Raw genomic sequence first — 23,596 nt, 5'->3', positions numbered from 1 at the left:
TAGTCCAAAAGCAGCCATAGATGATATATAAATGAATAATCAAGGCTGAGTTCAACAAAACTGAATTTATGGACATAAATATAAATTCTATATAATGTTGACAGATCTCAGAAAATTTTTTGATGTTTTTCCAACCAATAAAAAGTAAAAGCCATTCTTAGCTCACAGGTTAAAGAATAACAGGCATCAACCTGGATTTTGTCTGAACTTAGTTTGGTGAACCCTGTTCTAACAGATTGTTTTGGTTCTTGTTTTATAGACTGCACCTATGCTTCAAAGGAAAAACATGTCATTGAGGGATTTTTTTTTAATTTTGTTTAAAGTATTTGATAGGTTCAAGAATCCTACCAATTGCCAGAATAATTATTGGAAGTAATGCCATTTAAAATATTTCTTTCAGGTGAACCCAATTCAGTGTCTTTAGACTGCATTTTCATTATAGTAGTCCTTAGTAGAAAACACGAGTTTTCAGTATAATACCTTTTGTTCCATTTACTTCATTAAAAAATTTCCTATGCTAATAAATTTTTAGGAAAAAAAATGAAGTTTGGCCATGTTCTACATTAACTATTTTATTTAGTTTTTTTTTTATTATACTTTAAGTTCTAGGGTACATGTACACAATGTGCAGGTTTGTTACATATGTATACATGTGCCATGTTGGTGTGCTGCACCCATTAACTCGTCATTTACATTAGGTATATCTCCTAATGCTATCCCTCCCCCCTCCCCCCACCCCACAACAGGCCCTGGTGTGTGGTGTTCCCCACCCTGTGTCCAAGTGTTCTCATTCTTCAATTCCCACCTATGAGTGAGAACATGCGGTGTTTGGTTTTCTATCCTTGTGATAGTTTGCTCAGAATGATAGTTTCCAGCTTCATCCGTGTCCCTACAATGGACATGAACTCATCCTTTTTTTTCTTTTTTTCATTATACTTTAGGTTGTAGGGTCCATGTGCACAATGTGCAGGTTTCTTACATATGTATCCATGTGCCATGTTGTTTTGCTGCACCCATTAACTCGTCATTTAGCATTAGGTATATCTCCTAATGCTGTCCCTCCCTCCTCCCCCCACCCCACAACAGTCCCCAGAGTGTGATGTTCCCCTTCCTGTGTCCATGAGTTCTCATTGTTCAATTCCCACCTATGAGTGAGAACACGTGGTGTTTGGTTTTTCATCCTCGCGATAGTTTACTGAGAATGATGATTTCCAGTTTCATCCATGTCCCTACAAAGGACATGAACTCATCATTTTTTATGGCTGCATAGTATTCCATGGTGTATATGTGCCACATTTTCTTAATCCAGTCTACCGTTGTTGGACATTTGGGTTGGTTCCAACTCTTTGCTATTGTGAATAGTGCCGCAATAAACATACATGTGCATGTGTCTTTATAGCAGCATGATTTATAGTCCTTTGGGTATATACCCAGTAATGGGATGGCTGGCTCAAATGGTATTTCTAGTTCTAGATCCCTAAGGAGTCGCCACACTGACTTCCACAATGGTTGAACTAGTTTACAGTCCCACCAGCAGTGTAAAAGTGTTCCTATTTCTCCACATCCTCTCCACCACCTGTTGTTTCCTGACTTTTTAATGATGGCCATTCTAACTGGTGTGAGATGGTATCTCACTATAGTTTTGATTTGCATTTCTCTGATGGCCAGTGATGATGAGCATTTTGTCATATGTTTTTTGGCTGCATAAATGTCTTCTTTTGAGAAGTGTCTGTTCATGTCCTTTGCCCACTTTTTGATGGGGTTGTTTGTTTTTTTCTTGTAAATTTGTTTGAGTTCATTGTAGATGCTGGGTATTAGCCCTTTGTCAGATGAGTAGGTTACAAAAATTTTCTCCCATTCTGTAGGTTGCCTGTTCACTCTGATGGTAGTTTCTTTTGCTGTGCAGAAGCTCTTTAGTTTAATGAGATCCCATTTGTCAATTTTGGCTTTTGTTGCCATTGCTTTTGGTGTTTTAGACATGAAGTCCTTGCCCACGCCTATGTCCTGAATGGTATTGCCTAGGTTTTCTTGTAGGATTTTAATGGTTTTAGGTCTAACATGTAAGTCTTTAATCCATCTTGAATTAATTTTTGTATAAGGTGTAAGGAAGGGATCCAGTTTCAGCTTTCTACATATGGCTAGCCAGTTTTCCCAGCACCATTTATTAAATAGGGAATCCTTTCCCCATTGCTTGTTTTTGTCAGGTCTGTCAAAGATCAGATAGTTGTAGATATGCAGCATTATTTCTGAGGGCTCTGTTCTGTTCCATTCATCTATGTCTCTGTTGTGGTACCAGTACCATGCTGTTTTGGTTACTGTAGCCTTGTAGTATAGTTTGAAGTCAGGTAGCATGATGCCTCCAGCTTTGTTCTTTTGGCTTAGGATTGACTTGGCGATGCGGGCTCTTTTTTGGTTCCATATGAACTTTAAAGTAGTTTTTTCCAATTCTGTGAAGAAAGTCATTGGTAGCTTGATGGGGATGGCATTGAATCTATAAATTACCTTGGGCGGTATGGCCATTTTCACGATATTGATTCTTCCAACCCATGAGCATGGAATGTTCTTCCATTTGTTTGTATCCTCTTTTATTTCATTGAGCAGTGGTTTGTAGTTCTCCTTGAAGAGGTCCTTCACATCCCTTGTAACTTGGATTCCTAGGTATTTTATTCTCTTTGAAGCAATTGTGAATGGGAGTTCACTCATGATTTGGCTCTCCGTTTGTCTGTGATTGTTGTACAAGAATGCTTATGATTTTTGTACATTGATTTTGTATCCTGAGACTTTGCTGAAGTTGCTAATCAGCTTAAGGAGATTTTGGGCTGAGACAGTGGGGTTTTCTAGATATACAATCATGTCATCTGCAAACAGGGACAATTTGACTTCCTCTTTTCCTAATTGAATACCCTTTATTTCCTTCTCCTGCCTGACTGCTCTGGCCAGAACTTCCAGCACTATGTTGAATAGGAGCGGTGAGAGAGGGCATCCCTGTCTTGTGCCCGTTTTCAAAGGGAATACTTACAGTTTTTGCCCATTCAGTATGATATTGGCTGTGGGCTTGTCATAGATAGCTCTTATTATTTTAAGATACGTCCCATCAATACCTAATTTATTGAGAGTTTTTAGCATGAAGTGTTGTTGAATTTTGTCAAAGGCCTTTTCTGCATCTATTGAGATAATCATGTGGTTTTGGTCTTTGGTTCTGTTTATATGCTGGATTACATTTATTGATTTGCATATGTCAAACCAGCCTTGCATCCCAGGGATGAAGCCCACTTGATCATGGTGTATAAGCTTTTTGATGTGCTGCTGGATTCGGTTTGCCAGTATTTTATTGAGGATTTTTGCATCAATGTTCATCAAGGATATTGGTCTGAAATTCTCTTTTTTGGTTATGTCTTTGCCAGGCTTTGGTATCAGGATGATGCTGGCCTCCTAAAATGTGTTAGGGAGGATTCCCTCTTCTTCTATCAATTGGAATAGTTTCAGAAGGAATGGTACCAGTTCCTCCTTGTACCTCTGGTAGAGTTCGGCTGTGAATCCATCAGGTCCTGGACTCTTTTTGGTTGGTAAGCTATTGATTATTGCCACAACTTCAGAGCCTGTTATTGGTCTATTCAGAAATTCAACTTCTTCCTGGTTTAGTCTTGGGAGGGTGTATGTGTCCAGGAATGTATCCATTTCTTCTAGATTTTCTAGTTTATTTGCATAGAGGTGTTTGTAGTATTCTCTGATGGTAGATTGTATTTCTGTGGGATCGGTGGTGATATGCCCTTTATCATTTTTTTTGATTCTTCTCTCTTTTCCTCTTTATTCGTCTTGCTAGTGGTCTATCAATTTTTTTGATCTTTTCAAAAAACCCACTCCTGGATTCATTAATTTTTTGAAGGGTTTTTTGTGTCTCTATTTCCTTCAGTTCTGCTCTGATTTTAGTTATTTCTAGCCTTCTGCTAGCTTTTGAATGTGTTTGCTCTTGCTTTTCTAGTTCTTTTAATTGTGATGTTAGGGTGTCAATTTTGGATCTTTCCTGCTTTCTCTTGTGGGCATTTAGTGCTATAAATTTCCCTCTACACACTGCTTTGAATGTGTCCCAGAGATTCTGGTATGTTGTGTCTTTGTTCTCGTTGGTTTCAAAGAACATCTTTATTTCTGCCTTCATTTCGTTATGTACCCAATAGTCACTCAGGAGCAGGTTGTTCAGTTTCCATGTAGTTGAGCGGTTTTGAGTGAGTTTCTCAATCCTGAGTTCTAGTTTGATTGCACTGTGGTCTGAGAGACAGTTTGTTATAATTTCTGTTCTTTTACATTTGCTGAGGAGAGCTTTACTTCCAACTATGTGGTCAATTTTGGAATAGGTGTGGTGTGGTGCTGAAAAAAATGTATATTCTGTTGATTTGGGGTGGAGAGTTCTGTAGATGTCTATTAGGTCCACTTTGTGCAGAGCTGAGTTCAATTCCTGGATATCCTTGTTAACTTTCTGTCTCGTCGATCTGTCTAATGTTGACAGTGGGGTGTTAAGATCTCACATTATTATTGTGTGGGAGTTTAAGTCCCTTTGTAGGTCACTCAGGACTTGCTTTATGAATCTGGGTGCTCCTGTGTTGGGTGCATATATATTTAGGATAGTTAGCTCTTCTTGTTGAATTGATCCCTTTACCATTCTGTAATGGCCTTCTTTGTCTCTTTTGATCTTTGTTGGTTTAAAGTCTATTTTATCAGAGACTAGGATTGCAACCCCTGCCTTTTTTTGTTTTCCATTTGCTTGATAGATCTTCCTCCATCCCTTTATTTTGAGCCTATGTGTGTCTCTGCACGTTAGATGGGTTTCCTGAATACAGCACACTGATGGGTCTTGACTCCTTATCCAGTTTGCCAGTCTGTGTCTTTTAACTGGAGCATTTAGCCCATTTGCATTTAAAGTTAATATTGTTATGTGTGAATCTGATCCTGTCATTATGATGTTAGTTGGTTATTTTGCTCGTTAGTTGATGCAGTTTCTTCCTAGCCTCGATGGTCTTTACAATTTGGCATGTTTTTGCAGGGGCTGGTACCGGTTGTTCCTTTCCATGTTTAGTGCTTCCTTCAGGAGCTCTTTTAGGGCAGGCCTGGTGGTGACAAAATCACTCAGCATTTGCTTGTCTGTAAAGGATTTTATTTCTCCTTCACTTATGAAGCTTAGTTTGGCTGGATATGAAATTCTGGGTTGAAAATTCTTTTCTTGAAGAATGTTGAATATCGGCCCCCACTCTCTTCTGGCTTGTAGAGTTTCTGCCGAGAGATCAGCTGTTAGTCTGATGGGCTTCCCTTTGTGGGTAACCCGACCTTTCTCTCTGGCTGCCCTTAACATTTTTTCCTTCATTTCAACTTTGGTGAATCTGACAATTATGTGTCTTGGAGTTGCTCTTCTCGAGGAGTATCTTTGTGGCGTTCTCTGTATTTCCTGAATCTGAATGTTGGCCTGCCCTGCTAGATTGGGGAAGTTCTCCTGGATAATATCTTGCAGAGTGTTTTCCAACTTGGTTCCATTCTCCCTGTCATTTTCAGCTACACCAATCAGACGTAGGTTTGGTCTTTTCACATAGTCACAAATTTCTTGGAGGCTTTGTTCATTTCTTTTTATTCTTTTTTCTCTAAACTTCCCTTCTCGCTTCATTTCATTCATTTCATCTTCCATCCCTGATGCCCTTTCTTCCATTTGATCACATCGGCTACCGAGGCTTCTGCAATCTTCGTGTAGTTCTCGATACTTGGCTTTCAGCTCCATCAGCTCCTTTAAGCCCTTCTCTCCATTGGTTATTCAAGTTATCCATTTGTCTAATTTTTTTTCAAAGTTTTTAACTTCTTTGCTATTGTTTTGAATTTCCTCCCATAGCTCAGAGTAGTTTGATCGTCTGAAGCCTTCTTCTCTCAACTCGTCAAAGTCATTCTCCATCCAGCTTTGTTCCATTGCTGGTGAGGAACTGCAGTCCTTTGGAGGAGGAGAGGTGCTCTGCTTTTTAGAGTTTCCAGTTTTTCTGCTCTGTTTTTTCCCCATCTTTGTGGTTTTATCAACCTTTGGTCTTTGATGATGGTGATGTACAGATGGGTTTTTGGTGTGGATGTCCTTTCTGTTTGTTAGTTTTCCTTCTACCAGACAGGACCCTCAGCTGCAGGTCTGTTGGAGTTTGCTAGAGGTCCACTCCAGACCCTGTTTGACTGGGTGTCAGCAGTGGTGGCTGCAGAACAGTGGATTTTCGTGAGACCACAAATTCAGCTGTCTGATAGTTCCTCTGGAAGTTTTGTCTCAGAGGAGTACCCGGCTGAGTGAGATGTCAGTCTGTCCCTACTGGGGTGGTGCCTCCCAGTTAGGCTGCTCGGGGGTCAGGGACTCACTTTAGGAGGCAGTCTGTCCGTTCTCAGATCTCCAGCTGCGTGCTGAGACAACCACTACTCTCTTTAAAGCTGTCAGTCAGACAGGGACATTTAAGTCTGCAGAGGTTCCTGCTGACTTTTTGTTTGTCTGTGCCCTGCCCCCAGAGGTGGAGCCTACAGAGGCAGGCAGGCCTCCTTGAGCTGTGGTGGGCTCCACCCAGTTCGAGCTTCCTGGCTGCTTTGTTTGCCTAAGCAAGCCTCGGCAATGGCGGGCGCCCCTCCCCCAGCCTCACTGCCGCCTTGCAGTTTGGTCTCAGACTGCTGTGCTAGCAATCAGCGAGACTCCGTGGGCATAGGACCCTCTGAGCCAGGTGCGGGACACCGTCTTCTGGTGTGCCGTTTTCCAGGTCCGTTGGAAAAGCGCAGTATTAGGGTGGGACTGACCCGATTTTCCAGGTGCCGTCTGTTACCCCTTTCTTTGACTAGGAAAGGGAACTCCCTGACCCCTTGCGCTTCCTGAGTGAGGCAATGCCTCGCCCTGCTTCGGCTTGCGCACAGCGCACTGCACCGGTTGTCCTGCTCCCAGTGTTTGGCACTCCCTAGTGAGATGAACCCGGTACTTAAACGGAGATGCAGAAATCACCCGTCTTCTGTGTCGCTGAGGCTGGGAGCCACAGACCGGAGCTGTTCCTATTCGGCCATCTTGGCTCCACCGCCCGAACTCATCCTTTTTTATGGCTGCAAATTTTTCAATGGTGTATATGTGCCACATTTTCTTAATCCAGTCTATCACTGATGGACATTTGGCTTGGTTCCAACTCTTTGCTATTGTGAATAGTGTTGTAATAAACATACGTGTGCATGTGTCTTTATAGCAGCATGATTTATAATCCTTTGTGTATATGCCCAGTGATGGGATGGCTGGGTCAAATGGTATTTCTAGTTCTAGATCCTTGAGGACTCTCCACACTGTCTTCTACAATGGTTGAACTAGTTTACAGTCCCACCAACAGTGTAAAAGTGTTCCTGTTTCTCCACATCCTCTCCAGCACCTGTTGTTTCCTGAATTTTAATGATGGCCATTCTAACTGGTGTGAGATGGTATCTCATTGTGGTTTTGATTTGCATTTCTGTGATGGCCAGTGATTATGAGCATTTTTTCATGTGTCTGTTGGCTGCATAAATGGCTTCTTTTGAGAAGTGTCTGTTCATATCCTTTGCCCACTTTTTGATGGGGTTGCTTGATTTTTTCTTGTAAATTTGCTTTTTTATAGATTCTGGATATTAGCCCTTTGTCAGATGGGTAGATTGCAAAAATTTTCTCCCATTCTGTAGGTTGCCTGTTCACTCTGATGGTAGTTTCTTTTGCTGTGCAGAAGCTCTTTAGTTTAATTAGATCCCATTTCTCAACTTTGGCTTTTGTTGCTGTTGCTTTTAGTGTTTTAGACGTAAAGTTGTTGCCCATGCCTATGTCCTGAATGGTATTGCCTAGGTTTTCTTCTAGGGTTTTTATGGTTTTAGGTCTGACATTTAAGTCTTTAATCCATCTTGAATTAATTTTTGTATAAGGTGTAAGGAAGGGATCCAGTTTCAGTTTTCTACCTATGGCTAGCCAGTTTTCCCAGCACCATTTATTAAATAGGGAATCCTTTCCCCGTTTCTTGTTTTTGTCAGGTTTGTCAAAGATCAGATAGTTGTAGATATGCGGCATTATTTCTGAGGGCTCTGTTCTGTTCCATTGGTCTATATCTCTGTTTTGATACCAGCACCATGCTATTTTGGTTACTGTAGCCTTGTAGTATTGTTTGAAGTCAGGGTTATTTCTGAGGGCTCTGTCCTGTTCCATTGGTCTATATCTCTGTTTTGGTTACTGTAGCCTTGTAGTGTAGTTTGAAGTCAGGTAGCATGATGCCTCCAGCTTTGTTCTTTTTGCTTAGGATTATCTTGGCAATGCGGGCTATTTTTTGGTTCCATATGAACTTTAAAGTAGTTTTTTCCAATTCTGTGAGGAAAGTAATTGGTAGCTTGATGGGGATGGCATTGAATCTATAGATTACCTTGGGCAGTATGGCCGTTTTCACAATATTGATTCTTCCTATCCATCAGCATGGAACATTCTTCCATTTGGTTGTGTCCTCTTTTATTTTCTTGAGCAGTGGTTTGTAATTCTCCTTGAAGTGGTCCTTCCCATCCCTTGTATGTTGGATTCCTAAGTATTTTATTCACTTTGAAGCAATTGTGAATGGGAGTTCACTCATGATTTGGCTCTCTGTTATTGGTGTATAGGAATGCTTGTGATTTTTGTACATTGATTTTGTATCCTTAGACTTTGCTGATGTTGCATATCAGTTTAAGGACATATTCAGCTGAGACGATGCGGTTTTCTAAATATACAATCATGTCATCTGCAAACAGGGACAACTTGACTTCCTGTTTTACTAATTGAATACCCTTTATTTCTTTCTTTTGCCTTATTGCCCTGGCCAGTACTTCCAACACTATGTTGAATAGGTGTGGTGAGAGAGGGCATCTCTGTCTTGTGCCAGTTTTCAAAGGGAATGCTTCCAGTTTTTGCCCATTCAGTATGATACTGGCTGTGCTTTTGTCATAGATAGCTCTTATTACTTTGGGATACATCCCATGAATACCTAGTTTATTCAGAGTTTTTAGCATGAAGCACTGTTGAATTTTGTTGCAGTCCTTTTCTATATCTATTGAGATAATCCTGTGGTTTTTGTCTTTGGTTCTCTTTATCTGATGGATTATGTTTATTGATTTGCATATATTGAACCAGCCTTGCATCCCAGGGATGAAGCCCACTAGATCATGGTGGATAAGCTTTTTGATGTGCTGCTGGATTCAGTTTGCCAGTATTTTATTGAGGATTTTTGCATCAATGTTCATCACGGATATCGGTCTAAAATTCTCTTTTTTGGTTGTGTCTCTGCCAGGCTTTGGTATCAGGATGATGCTGGCCTGATACCAAAGGGAGGATTCCCTCTTTTTCTATTGACTGGAACAGTTTCAGAAGGAATGGTACCAGCTCCTCTTTGTACCTCTGGTAGAATTCGGCTGTGAATCCATCTGGTCCTGGACTTTTTTTGGTTGGTAGGCTATTAATTATTTCCTGAATTTCAGAGCCCGTTATTGGTCTATTCAGGGATTCAACTTCTTCCTGGTTTATTCTTGGGAGGGTGTATGTGTCCAGGAATTTATCCATTTCTTCTAGATTTTCTAGTTTATTTGTGTAGCGGTGTTTATAGTATTCTCTGATGGTAGTTTGTATCTCTCTGGGATCGGTGGTGATATCCCCTTTATCATTTTTGTTGTGTCTATTTCATTCTTCTTTCTTTTCTTCTTTATTAGTCTTGCTAGCAGTCTATCAATTTTGTTGATCTTTTCAGAAAACCAACTCCTGGATTCATTGATTTTTTTGAAGGGTTTTTTGTTTCTCTATCTCCTTGAGTTTTGCTCTGTTCTTAGTTATTTCTTGCCTTGTGCTAGCTTTTGAATGTGTTTGCTCTTGCTTCTCTAGTCCTTTTAATTGTGATGTTAGGGTGTCAATTTTACATCTTTCTTGCTTTCTCTTGTGGGCATTTAGTGCTATAAGTTTCCCTCTCCACACTACTTTAAATGTGTCCCAGAGATTCTTGTATGCTGTGTGTTTGTTCTCATTGGTTTCAAAGAACATCTTTATTTCTGCCTTCATTTCATTATTTACCCAGTAGTCATTCAGGAGCAGGTTGTTCAGTTTCCATGTAGATGAGCGGTTTTGAGTGAGTTTCTTAACCCTGAGTTCTAGTTTGATTGCACTGTAGTCTGAGAGACAGTTTGTTATAATTTCTGTTCTTTTACAGTTACTGAGGAGTGCTTTACTTCCAACTATGTGGTCAGTTTTGGAGTAGGTGTGGTGTGGTGCTGAATAGAATGTATATTCTGTTGATTGGGGTGGAGAGTTCTGTAGATGTCTATTAGGTCTGCTTGGTGCAGAGCTGAGTTCAATTCCTGGGTATCCCTGTTAACTTTCTGTCTCGTTGATCTGTCTAATGTTGACAGTGGGGTGTTAAAGTCTCCCATTATTATTGTGTGGGAGTCTAAGTCTCTTTGTAGGTCTCTAAGGACTTGCTTTATGAATCTGGGTGCTCCTGTATTGGGTGCATATATATTTAGGATAGTTAGCTCTTCTTGTTGAATTGATCCCTTTACCATTATGTAATGGCCTACTTTGTCTCTTCTGATCTTTGTTGGTTTAAAGTCTGTTTTATCAGAGACTAGGATTGCAACCCCTGCTTTTTTGTTTGTTTGTTTTCCATTTTCATGGTAGATCTTCCTCCATCCCTTTATTATCAGGCTATGTGTGTCTCTGCATGTGAAATGGGTCTCCTGAATACAGCACTCTGATGGGTCTTGCCTCTTTATCCAATTTGCTAGTCTGTGTCTTTTAATTGAGGCATTTTGCCCATTTACATGTAAGGTTAATATTGTTATGTGTGACTTTGTTCCTGTCATTATGATGTTCGCTGGTTATTTTGCTCGTTAGTTGATGCAGTTTCTTCCTAGCCTTGATGGTCTTTACAGTTTGGCATGTTTTTGCAGTGGCTGGTACCATTTCTTCCTTTCCATGTTTAGTGCTTCCTTCAGGAGCTTTTGTAAGGCAGGCCTGGTGGTGACAAAATCTCTCGGCATTTGCTTGTCTGTAAAGGATTTTATTTCTCCTTCACTTATGAAGCTTAGTTTGGCTGGATATGAAATTCTGGGTTGAAAATTCTTTTCTTTAAGAATGTTGAATATTGGCCCCCACTCTCTTCTGGCTTGTAGTTTCTGCTGAGAGATCTGCTGTTAGTCTGATGGGCTTCCCTTTGTGGGTAACCCAACCTTTCTCTCTGGTTGCCCTTAACATTTTTTCCTTCATTTCAACTTTGGTGAATCTGACAATTATGTGTCCTGGAGTTGTTCTTCTGAAGGAGTATCTTTGTGACGTTATTTGTATTTCCTGAATTTGAATGTTGGCCTGCCTTGCTAGACTGGGGAAGTTCTCCTGGACAATATCCTGAAGAGTGTTTTCCAACTTGGTTCCATTCTCACTGTCACTTTCAGATACACCAATCAGATGTAGATTTGATCTTTTCACATAGTCCCATATTTCTTGGAGGCTTTGTTCATTTCTTTTTACTCTTTTTTCTCTGAACTTCTCTTCTTGCTCCGTTTCATTCATTTCATCTTCAATCACTGATACCCTTTTTTCCAGTTGATCAAATCGGCTACTGAAGCTTGTGCACACATCACATAGTTCTCGTGCCATGGTTTTCAGCTCCATCAGGTCATCTAAGGTCTTCTCTACCCTGTTGATTCTAGTTAGCCATTCGTCCAGTATTTTTTCAAGGTTTTTAGTTTCTTTGCAATAGGTTCAAACTTCCTCCTTTAGCTTGGAGACGTTTGTTGTTACCGATCTTCTGAAGCCTTCTTCTCTCAATTCGTCAAAGTCATTCTCCATGCAGCTTTATTCTGTTGCTGGCAAGGAGCTGCATTCCTCTGGAGGAGAAGAGGCACTCTGATTTTTAGAATTTTCAGCTTTTCTGCTCTGGTTTCTCCCTATCTTAGTGGTTTTATCTACCTTTGGTCTTTGATGATGTTGACGTACAAATGCGGTTTCCATGTGGATGTCCTTTCTGTTTGTTAGTTTTCCTTCCTGCAGTCAGGACCCACAGCTGCAGGTCTATCGGAGTTTGCTGGAGGTCCACTCCAGACCCTATTTGCCTGGGTATCACCAGCGGAGGCTGCAGAACCACAAATATTGCAGAATGACAAATGTTGCTGCCTGATCCTTCCTCTGGAAGCTTCATCTCAGAGGGGCACCCGACTGACCGTATGAGGTGTCAGTCAGCCCCTACTTGGAGGTGCCTCCCAGTTAGGCTACTCAGGGATCAGGGACCCACTTGAGGAGGCAGTCTGTCTGTTCTCGGATCTCAAACTCCGTGCTGGGAGAACCACTACTCTCTTCAAGGCTGTCAGACAGGGACGTTTAAGTCTGCAGAAGTTTCTGCTGCCTTTTGTTCAGCTATGCCCTGCCCCCAGAGGTGGAGTCTACAGAGGCAGGCAGGCCTCCTTGAGCTGCAGCGGCCTCCACCCAGTTCGAGCTTCCTGGCTGCTTTGTTTACCTACTTAAGCCTCAGCCATGGCAGGCGCCCCTCCCCCAGCCTCGCTGCCACCTTGCAGTTTGATCTCAAGACTGCTGTGCTAGCAGTGAGCAAGCCTCCGTGGGCATGGGACCCGCCCATCCAGGCATGGGATATAATCTCCTCGTGTGCCGTTTGCTAAGACCATTGGAAAAGCGCAGTATTAGGGTGGGAGTGATCTGATTTTCCAGGTGCCATCTGTCATGGCTTCCCTTGGCTAGGAAAGGGAATTCTCTGACCCCTTGTGCTTCCTGGGTGAGGCGATGCCTTGCCCTTCTTTGGCTCACAGTCCGTGGGCTACACCCACTGTCCTGTACCCACTGTCTGACAAGCTCCAGTGAGAAGAACCCAGTACCTCAGCTGGAAATGCAGAAATCACCTGTCTTCTGTGTCACTCACGGTGGGAACTGTAGACTGGAGCTGTTCCTATTCGGCCATCTTAGAACTTCCCCCTACATTAACTATTTTAAATGAGTTTTAAATTCGTGTAAAGTTAATTTACACAAATTTTAATTTAAAAAATTTTAATTTGTGTAAATTACACCAAAGAAGTTTTAATCTGTGAAAATTTTTAATTTTAAATTACATTTAATTTTTTGAATAATAAATACACACATGGCTCAGAATTCCAAAGGTTTCTAGTTAAAGGGTCTACTGCCAAACTTGTTCTGTAGTCATCCAGTCTTCTCTTCAGAGGCAAATAATGTTAACTGTTATAAACCTAACAGCCCATATTAGGTTTGCAATTACATATGTATAGTCTGTAAATATATAACATTTATAATTTTATATGTATATTAATTTTATCTTAATTTTATAGCATAGCCATTGTTTTCAAAATGTACTCTACTTTCTAATGACAAGTTAATACATTCACATTACATAAAACTCAAACATTTAGAAAATAAGAGATCTGTATAATGCCACCAACCAGAAAAGAAATCTTAACATAGTACATATTTTCTAGCTTTTCCCCTTTCACATATTTTTAACAAAATATAATCATGCTTCCTGTTTTGCAAAATGACTTTTTAAAGATTTAACAAAATATTTTGGAACACTACATGTCAGTATACATAGACTGACCCCCTTCTCTTTTTTATAGCTATATTATTTAATTGTATGAATATATTACAATTTAATCAGTATCCGATTAGTGGGTGTTTGGGTTATTCCTTGTTTTTGCTAAAATCTGTGCTGCTAGATAATTCTAAAAAGATGCTGTCATTGAAGTATTTAATCCCCTGGAAACTCTCTTAACAGAAAGAGCAACTACAATAATGAACACCAATATCCATGGACAGCATCTACAACAAACTTTAATAACTACATATTCTTATAAACCCCAAAACATAAGTGGATAGGGATAAATCACCAACAGCTATAGGACCCACTAAAAACTTCATGAGGTCTAGAGGGTCCACAGTGGGTGTTGAAGCAATGTGATTTCTGTGCAGTCCTCTGAATGTCAACATGAAAAAATTCAATGAGGCTCAGGTAAGTGGCAGTAACAACTATAGGTCTCTTAAGGAACCCTAAAGCTTGGTCATTTAATTAGTGACATGCATGAATGGATGACCAAGATTCCCACTGTCTCTACCTACTATCCAGTGAAACCTCAGCCAAGGGAATGAGTATGGCAGAAACAGCTATGAAAGGTGAACAAAAAGTGGGAGGGAGAACACTTATTCTATTACATTTTATGGAATAAAGTGTTATGCAATTCTACAATCACAAAAAGTAAAATAATTAGAGGGACCCTGGGAGGGAGTGGGATGGAGGCAGCCTTTTGGGCTGCCTGTGAAATATATCACTACTCTTACTGTTTTTGCTTTTGTTTTTTACTGGCCCAGTATGGGGAGAGTAGAAAGCAAGCCCTAATAGGCTGTTACTCCCAGCTGTAAACACCCAGTCACACCAGCCAGACACAAGCCTTGCCAGAGCCAGAGCCAAAGGGGGAGTTAAACTGGGGAAAAGCGGTGTGGGAGGGTGCAGGTATACCTATGAAACAATAATGCAGGTGTCCCAAGCCAAGCTCAGGGAGGGTATAAACCTCCTATGGAGCAGAAGGGCAAAAGCTGACTTGATCTTGATTTTCAGTATAAATACAGACCATGAAAGCAGAGTCTCACCCAAACAAAAATAACAACAACAGCTTCATGGGAGAAACACATGGAAGGTAGGGGGACTTCTAATGGTCCAGACAGATGAAAACTTCAACTACTAATTGGGAGATTTTGTGAAGTCATTCTCAGAACAGCAGCAGAAAATAGAGATGATTCTGTAGATTCCAATTTGTGGATACAAGAAAACTGTAGAAAGTATGGAGGTGCTGGGATGGTCTAGATTCTGGATCCTATAAATGCTTAAGACTAACAAATCAAAATAATCTTTCTAGATAAATCCCCAAACTTAGGAGAAACAGTTCGGAGTAGAGCCCAAATTGAGTATGCCAGGCAAAATGGGGGAAAAGGAAAAAGAATGTAGAAATTAAAGGGGTAAAATAGAAGACCATATTTTTGTCTATATGATGAACACAACAAACTCAGAAGCTCCAGACCTATGCAGATAAGAAAGCTTTCTTGGCACACTCACCCCCTTAAAAGTACAGAAAAGGCAGTTTTCCATAAAAATGAACAAGAACAAAGGGTTGCAATCACATCCCATACAAAGCAGCATTTGAAAAACAGAATAAGAATAATAATTTCCTATCAACAATGCAAGCACTCTAGAAAGACATGCCCACAAATAGATGAGAATTGACCCCAATATTTTAAAATAATCTTAAATACAGTGATATAAGTTATGAAAGAATAATGTAAATAAGGATAACAAACTCAGAGGTGATTAAAGAAGATTTTTTAGAGAATGAAAGAATAAGAAACAAAAGAAAAAAATCATTTTAGAAATGAACACTAACTTAGAAGGATCACAAGACTAAGTAAACACAATTGCTTATGATAACTAGAGAATTTAAAAGAGGAAACACTTAAAAATCAAAGATAAATGAAAATGGACTCAAGAAAAAGTGCTAGAGAAAGATCATAGGCAAAGAAGATCCAACATACATAAAATGAGAATTCCTAGAGAAGAAAAACCAATGCAATACAGCAGAATCCTGAAAAACTCTTAAGAAAAATTTCCTGAAATAGAAAAAAACTTTATAGTAGTAATGAAAGAGCACATCATGACCTGGAAACACCAGCCCACGTTGGTCAACATCAGGATATATTCTAATGAAATCCTTTGAGCATTCAGACAAAAAGACCAAGTTCTTATAAATGAATGAAAATGGATTATGATCACTTTGTCAGCAACACTTTATGCCAGAACACAATACAGAAATACATTTAAGATACTCAAGAAAAAGGTGAGCCAAAATGACCTATTTGCATTAGGTCCATTCTCACATTGCTATAAAGAACTACCAGAGACTGGGTAATTTATTAAGAAAAGAGGTTTAATTGACTCAGTTCCGCAGGCTGTACAGGAGGCATGGCTGGGGAGGCCTCCGGAAACTTACAATCAGGGTGGTAGGGTAAAGGGGAAGCAAGCACCTTCTTCACATGGCAGAGAGGGAGAAAGAGAGCGAAGGGGGAGGTGCTATAGAAACAACCAAATCTTGTGAGAACTCACTGTCATGAGTTTGACATGAGATTTGGGTGAGGACACAGAGCCAAACCATATCACTCTTATTTCCATGAGCCACTACTAGGAAATCTATTGGATAATGAGATTCAAACAGCCAATATGACTTGAGACATCTATGTAAGGACTAGCGATAAGCATAATAAATACATCTACATTTAAAACTAACTGATGAAGCCAGTCACAAAAGGGTAAATACTATATGATTCCACTCATATGAACTAGCTAAAGTGGTCATAACTCATAGAAACAAAGTGGTGGCTGTCAACAGCTGGAGAAAAGGGAGGAGGAAAATTAGTTTTTAATAGGTTTCAGTTTTGCAAGATTAAAAAGTTCAAGCAATTTGTTGCCCATCGATGTGAGTATAGTCAACATACTGAAGTATTCACTTAAAAATGGTTAAGATAGTAACTTTTCTTATGTGTTTTTTACCACAATAAATGAAAAACTATTAGCGTGTAAGTAAATTAAAAATAAAACTAAATGATGGTTAAAGCGAGATAATGACACAACCCAAAACAAATAAAAATATAGGGAGAATAAGAAGAGTAGAATAAAAATACAGTAAGTGGGATGCTGAGACAGGAGGATCACTTGAGCCCAGCCTGGGCAACATGGCAAAACTCCATCTCTATAAAAAGTACAAAAATTAGCCAGGCATGATGGCACACTCCTGTACTCCCAGCTTCTCAGGAGGCTGATGTGGGGAAATTGCTTGAGTCCAGGAGGTCAAGGCTGCAGTAAGCCATGAGCCACTGCACTCCAGCCTGGATGACAGAGTGAGACTGTGTCTCAAAGAAAAGGAAAAAAATAAAATTAATAAAGGACTGCCTTACAGATGCTGGCTAGAAACAAGAAGTGTATTACTTCATATCTGACACTGGGAGAGAAGAAGGATAAAGGGGGAAATTGGTTACTAATTCCAGTAATGCTCATAGTAGAGAACCAACAGACAGTACTCCTCTAAAAATGACAGGAAAAAAAGAAAACAACTGGTGAATATCTCTGATGAATATTGATGCAAAAATCCTCAACAAAATACTAGCAAACCGAATTGAACAATACATTAAAAAGAGCATTCATCATGACCTAGTGAAATTTATTCCTGGGAGGAAAGGATGGTTCAAAATATGCAGATCAATGAATGTGATACATCATATCAACAGAATGAAAGACAAAAGCCATATGATCATTTTCATTTGATGCTAAAAAAGCATTTGATAAAATTCAACATCACTTCAGGATAAAAACCATCTAAAGTGGTGTAGAAGGAATATACCTCAGCTTAATAAAAGCCATATATGACAGACCCACAGCTGGTAACATACCGAATGAAAAAAAACTGAAAGCCTTTCCTCTAAGAATGGGGACACAACAAGGATGCCCGCTTTCACCACTGTTACTCAACATAGTATTTCTGGAGGTCTTAGCAAGAGCAATTGGACAAGAGAAAGGAATAAAGGACGTCCATATTGGAAAGGAAGAAGTCAAACTGTCCTTGTTTGCAGATGCTATGATCTTATACTTGAAAAAATTTAAAGAATCCACACAAAAGAACTGTGGGAACTGATAAATTCAGTGAAGCTGTGGGTTACAAAATCAACCTACAAAAATCAGTAGCATTTCTATATCCCAACAGTGAACAATGTGAAGAAGAAATTTAAAAAGTAATCCCATTTACAATAGCCACAAATAAAATAAAATACCTAGGAATTAATGAAAGAAGTGAAAGATCTGTATAATGAAAACTATAAAACACTGATGAAAGAAATTGAAGAGAACACCAAAAAGTAGAAAGATATTCCATGTTCATGGATTGGAAGAATCAATATTGATAAAATGTCTATACTACCAAAACAATCTACATATTCAATGCAATCCATATCAAATACCACTGACATTCTTCACAGAAATAGAAAAAAAAAATCCTAAAATTTACATGGAACCACAAAAGACACAGAGTAGCCAAAGCAATCCTAAGCAAAAAGAATCATATTACCTTACTTAAAATTATACTACAGAGCTATAGTAACCAAAACAACATGGTACTGGCATAAAAATAGACACGCAGACCAATGGAACAAAAGAGCTAACCCGAAACAAATCCACGCACCTCCAGTGAACTCATTTTCAACAAAGGTGACAAAAGCATACACTGGGGAAAAGATAGTCTCTTCAATAAATGGTACTGGGAAAACTGGATATCCATATGTAGAAAAATGAAACTAGACCTGTATCTCTTGCCATATACAAAAATCAAAATAAAATGACTAAAGACTTAAATCTACAACCTCAAACTAATACAAGAAAATATTGGGGAAATGCTCCAGGGCATTGGTCTGGGTAGAAACTTCTTAAGTAATACCCCACAAGCACAGATAACTAAAGCAAAAATGGACAAATGGGATCACATCAAGTTTAAAAGCTTCTACCCAGCAAAGGAAACAATCCACAAAGTGAAGAGACAAGCCACAGAATGGGGGAAAATACCACAAACTACCCATCTCACAAGTGATTAATAACCAGAATATATAAGGAATTTCAACAACTCTGTATGAAAAAAACATGTAATAATCCTATTTAAAAATGAGCTAAATATTTAAATAGACATTTCTCAAAAGTACAGGCCAGGCGCAGTGGCTCATGCCTGTCATCCCAACACTTTGGGAGGCTGAAGCGGGCAGATCACCTGAATTCAGGAGTTTGAGACCAGCCTGGCCAACATGGTGAAACCCCGACTCAACTGAAAATACAAAAATTAGCCGGGCGTGGTGGCAGGTGCCTGTAATCCCAGCTACTTGGGAGGCTGAGGCAAGAGAATCGCTTGAACCTGGAAGGTGGAGGTTGCAGTGAGCCGAAACTGCACCATTGCACTCCAGCCTGGGTGACCAGAGTGAGACTCTGTCTAAAAAAAAAAAAATATATATATATATATATATATATACACACAAATGGCAAACAGGCATATAAAAATGTGCTGAACATCACTGATCATCAGAGAAATACAAATCAAAACTACAATGGGATATCATCTCACCCCAATTAAAATGGCTATTATCCAAAAGACAGGTAATAAGAAAAGCTGGTGAGGATGTAGAGAAAAGGGAAAACTCACACATTGTTGGTGGGAATGTAATTTAGTACATCCACTATGGAGAACAGGTTGGAGGTTCCTCAAAAAACTCTTTAATTAAAATTACACAGTATATTGGTATCCCAATGGAAATGAGCAGAAAATCCGTATGGAAATTTAGTGTATGATAAAAGCAGTTCAAATCAGTGGAGAAAAGATGAACTTCAGCTTTTTAATAAATGAAATTTCTGTAAATGTATTAATTTTTTAATGATAAAACTGGATTCACTCCTCATACCATAATAAATTCCAGAAGGATGAGGGATTTAAATGTAAACAAATGAAACCATATAAGTACTAGAAGAAAACAAGGGTGAAATCTGGTATAACCTGTAAATGGGAGAACCCTTTCTAAAAATGAGTTTAGACAAAATATCTCCCCCAGGAGATGTTCATATTCTAATCCCTAGAACCTGTGAATATGCTATGTTACATGAGATTTAACTAAGATTACAGAGAAATTATTCTGTATTATCCAGGTGGGCCCAATCTAATTAAATGAGCCAGAGAACTTTCTTTGGCTAGGTAAGATGTGGTAGAAAAGGAGGTCTTGCAGCAACATGGATAAAACTGGAGGCCATTATATTAAGTGAAACAACTCAAACACAGAAAGACAAATATTGCATGTTCTCACTTATAAGTGAGAGCTAAATAATGGCTAGTTTCAGATGCTGAAATTTCCATAATAAATAATGTATGTTTAATCACAAGCTTGCATAAGTACCCTTATACATATCTTCATGCTCATTCTATTGATGTTTTTTACAGGATATACTTCAATAGGTAGGCTTTCTAGGCCAAAGAGTGAATATTTTCATTTTTATTTTTATTAATACTGCCAAATTGCCCTTTTAAAAGTACAACTAACCCTTGAACAAGGTGGGGGTTTAGGGGCACCCCCATGAAGTAGAAAATCCATGTATAACTTTTGACTTTACCAAAACTTAACTACTAGTAGCCAACTGTTGATTGGAAGCATTACCAATAGCATAAACAATCAATTAACATGTTTTATATGTTATATACTATCTTCTTACAATAAAGTAAGCTAGAAAAAAGAAAATTTTATTACAAAAGCCATAAGGAAGGGAAAATATATTTACCATTAAATGGAAGTGAATTATCATAAAGGTCTTCATCCGTGTTGTCTTTGTGTTGAGTAGGCTGAGAAGGAGGAAGAGGAGGGGTGGGTATTGCTGTCTTGGGGTGGCAGAGGCAGAATACGTGAAGGAGGTTGAAGGAGAGGCAAGAGAGGTAGGCATACTTAGTGTAACTTTATGAAAATACATCATAATTTCTGTTTATTTCTTTTTCATTTCTCTAAAAATGTTTCTATATTGTACCAATCCTTCTTCCATTGTTTGCTTTAGTTTCAGTGCCTGTTTCATAGAAGGGTCTGTGTCAGAAGTAGTCAAAAGCAGTCTTGAACAGTCAGAACCCGTCTCCCAGATTGTCAATTTGTTTTCTGGCACTGGTTCTTCCATGTCTTCTTCCTCATGGTCTGACTACTCATAGTCGGAGGCACTGATGTCTTCCTTACTAATAAATGTCCTTTGTGGCATTTTTTTCCCCAAGAATCAAGCACTTTTGTCTACATTAAACACCTCAGGTAGATATCCTTTCTCCTCAATGATTTTCTTAATGGTGCCTGAGAACTTGTCTGCTGCTTCTTGGTCAGCAGAAGCTGCCTCTCCTGTTATCTTGATATTTTTAAAGCCAAACACCTTTCTAAAATTATCAGACCATCCTTTGCTGGCATTAAATTCTCCAGCTTTAGATCCTTCACCTTCCTTTTGCTTTAAGTTGTCATATAATGACTTCACATTTTCTCAAATCATTATAGTCTATAGATATGTCTTTCTCATAGGAATCCTGCACCCACATGAAAGCTGTATTTTCAAAGCAAGATAAAAGGGTATTTTGCAAAAAGTGCAAGATTTTAGCACCTGCTGGCATAGCTTCAATGACAGCTTCATGAATTTCCTTTTCCTTTTTTAGAATGGTCCTTATGCTGGATTCATTTATCTTGAAATGGTGAGCAACCACAGCTGCAGATCCCCAGTCTATTGTACATATCAAGCAATTCAACATTATTCAACATTTTCTTGTAACGTCAGGACTTTTCTCTACTTCTTGGCAGAAATTCCAGCATCACTAGTGGCACTTCATAGGGAATTGATAGTGTTATTCAAGGTTTCTGGTATTGCACTAAATATAATGAAAAATACACAAGAACCACAAAAGATCACTTTTTACGATGATACACAATTTACTTAAGAGACAAACTGCTCATGGATAGATGATTAGCATCATGCAGCATTTTAAGCAGATACTCAAAAATCTCAAATCCACCACAATAGCAACAGGAGGTGGCTATACAATTATTACAGTAGTACATTATGTGTACTACAGTTAATTTTATGCTATTATGATTTAATATTCAATCTTTATATTTGTTAACATTTCTTTTGATTGAATGGTTCCATGTATGGTCTGTACGTGTGTGTACATATTTTGATAAATTTTAACTTTTTATAGTAGATTTGTATTTATCTTAGACTAGTATCTACATGTTTTTTTGAAATCATGAAATACCTTTTTCTTAATTTTTTGGATATTTTTAGCCTATGTGGTTCATCTGTGAGTTTTTTCAAATTGTCACAAACCTCCAAAAACTTTTTTTTAATATATTTGTTGAAAAAATCTATGTCTGTCCTGGCATGGTGGCTCATGCCTATAACCCTTTGGGAGGCTCAGGCAGGAGGATCACTTAAGCCCAGGAGTTTGAGGCTGATCACTGCACTCCAGCCTGGATGCCAGAATCCGACCCTGTCTCAAAAAAATAAAAAAATAAATTAAAAAAAATCCATGTATAAGTGGACCCATGCAGTTCAAACCCATGTTGTCAAGGGTAAACTGTATTGATTTACCAATAATATGTAAGATGCCCACTTCTAAATGCCACTTCCAACAATCTGAGAGATTACGTGACCTGCTTAAGATCACATGGCAGAGTCTAGAATAAATCTCATAATTATCAGTAATTATTGTTGCCTGACTCAGTACAGTTTATTTGAGCAGTTTGTAAATTTGCATCTATGAAACACTGAATAAAAAGGCTCATCGGCCTTTGACTCCTCTACCAATTATAAAAATGTCATCTTGGTTTTGAGTCGATAAAAATTTAAAGAATAAATGAAAAATAAGTTAAATATTAACTCTAAAAGAAAAAATTTTTGAAATGTAAAGATTGTTAAGTCATTTAATCAAGACTAGTCAGTCATTTATATATTTCCTAGCCCTATATTTAACTATAAAATTACCATACATTTTTGAGAAAATATATAAAAATAAAACAGTAATAACTAGTATCCTACCAGTACATTTTAGTTGTAGAAAACCATCTGATTACTACTGAAATACAATAAACAGATTTTGTGGTTCTTGATATTGATTATATTTTCTACTTGCAACAAGCAATGAAAACTGAAATCTGATCTTGTTTAAGAAAATTTCTTTTCCTACCAAGTTATGCTGGAATAAACTGGTTCAAATCTGCTTTTTCCTGTGATATGCTTTGATAATATATAGACACTGAAACTCAGTGTATCAATCAACACATAGTAATGATAATTGAAAATGAAATTTTTAGAAAATACTTTAATCCCAATACATTTACATCACCCTAAAGAATGACTACTTATTTCCATATAGGCACATCAACTCATATCAAAGATTTCTAAGATGAGAAGGGAAAACTCATTGTTAAAGACAAACTTTTGTACATAAATATAACACATTATCATTAATTGCATATTTTTCCTGTTTTGCTTACTTATTTTTCTAATGAAAAGAACTGTCAAAAATATATATGTGGGTATTTCTTACACAGGAAGGCATAACTTCCATAGAGATCACATCAACACTTTGAAGTAACTAAGGCCAACAGTATGGGACTTCATAACATTTACCCTAAAAGATAAGTTGCCTGTTATCACCCTTTTGGGTCAAGGTAACACTATTTTTTTTCTTTCTTTCTTTTGATAAGCTGCTGACACTTATTGAACATCCTAACACTTCTTCCATCATCATCTTAGTCTCTTGCCTTTTTCTAGTTCTAAAAAATGGAAAAATATTATTTTCTTTAAGAACAGCATGGAAAATACTGTATTTGGAAGGACAACAAAGGGTGAACTAAGTGAACTTGAAGGTAGAAAAAATAATATCAAAACATTTTTAAAGGTTTGTAGTAATTCTATAATTTATAGGGATATTTAAAAATGAAAGTATG

The 23,596-nt window shown here is 38.4% G+C and overlaps 1 protein-coding gene across 1 annotated transcript in view; it reads left to right on the top strand.

Annotated features, from left to right (window-relative positions):
- WDPCP (WD repeat containing planar cell polarity effector) overlaps nucleotides 1–23,596 on the top strand; it is a 478,431-nt gene that overhangs the window by 373,748 nt on the left and 81,087 nt on the right. The gene's annotated exons all lie outside the window — the stretch shown is intronic.

This window comes from Nomascus leucogenys, chromosome 14, assembly GCF_006542625.1.
Source record: "Nomascus leucogenys isolate Asia chromosome 14, Asia_NLE_v1, whole genome shotgun sequence".
Lineage (NCBI taxonomy): Eukaryota > Metazoa > Chordata > Mammalia > Primates > Hylobatidae > Nomascus > Nomascus leucogenys.
The sequence above is the reverse complement of the archived record's forward strand: the minus strand, read 5'-3'. Positions and strand labels throughout refer to the sequence as shown.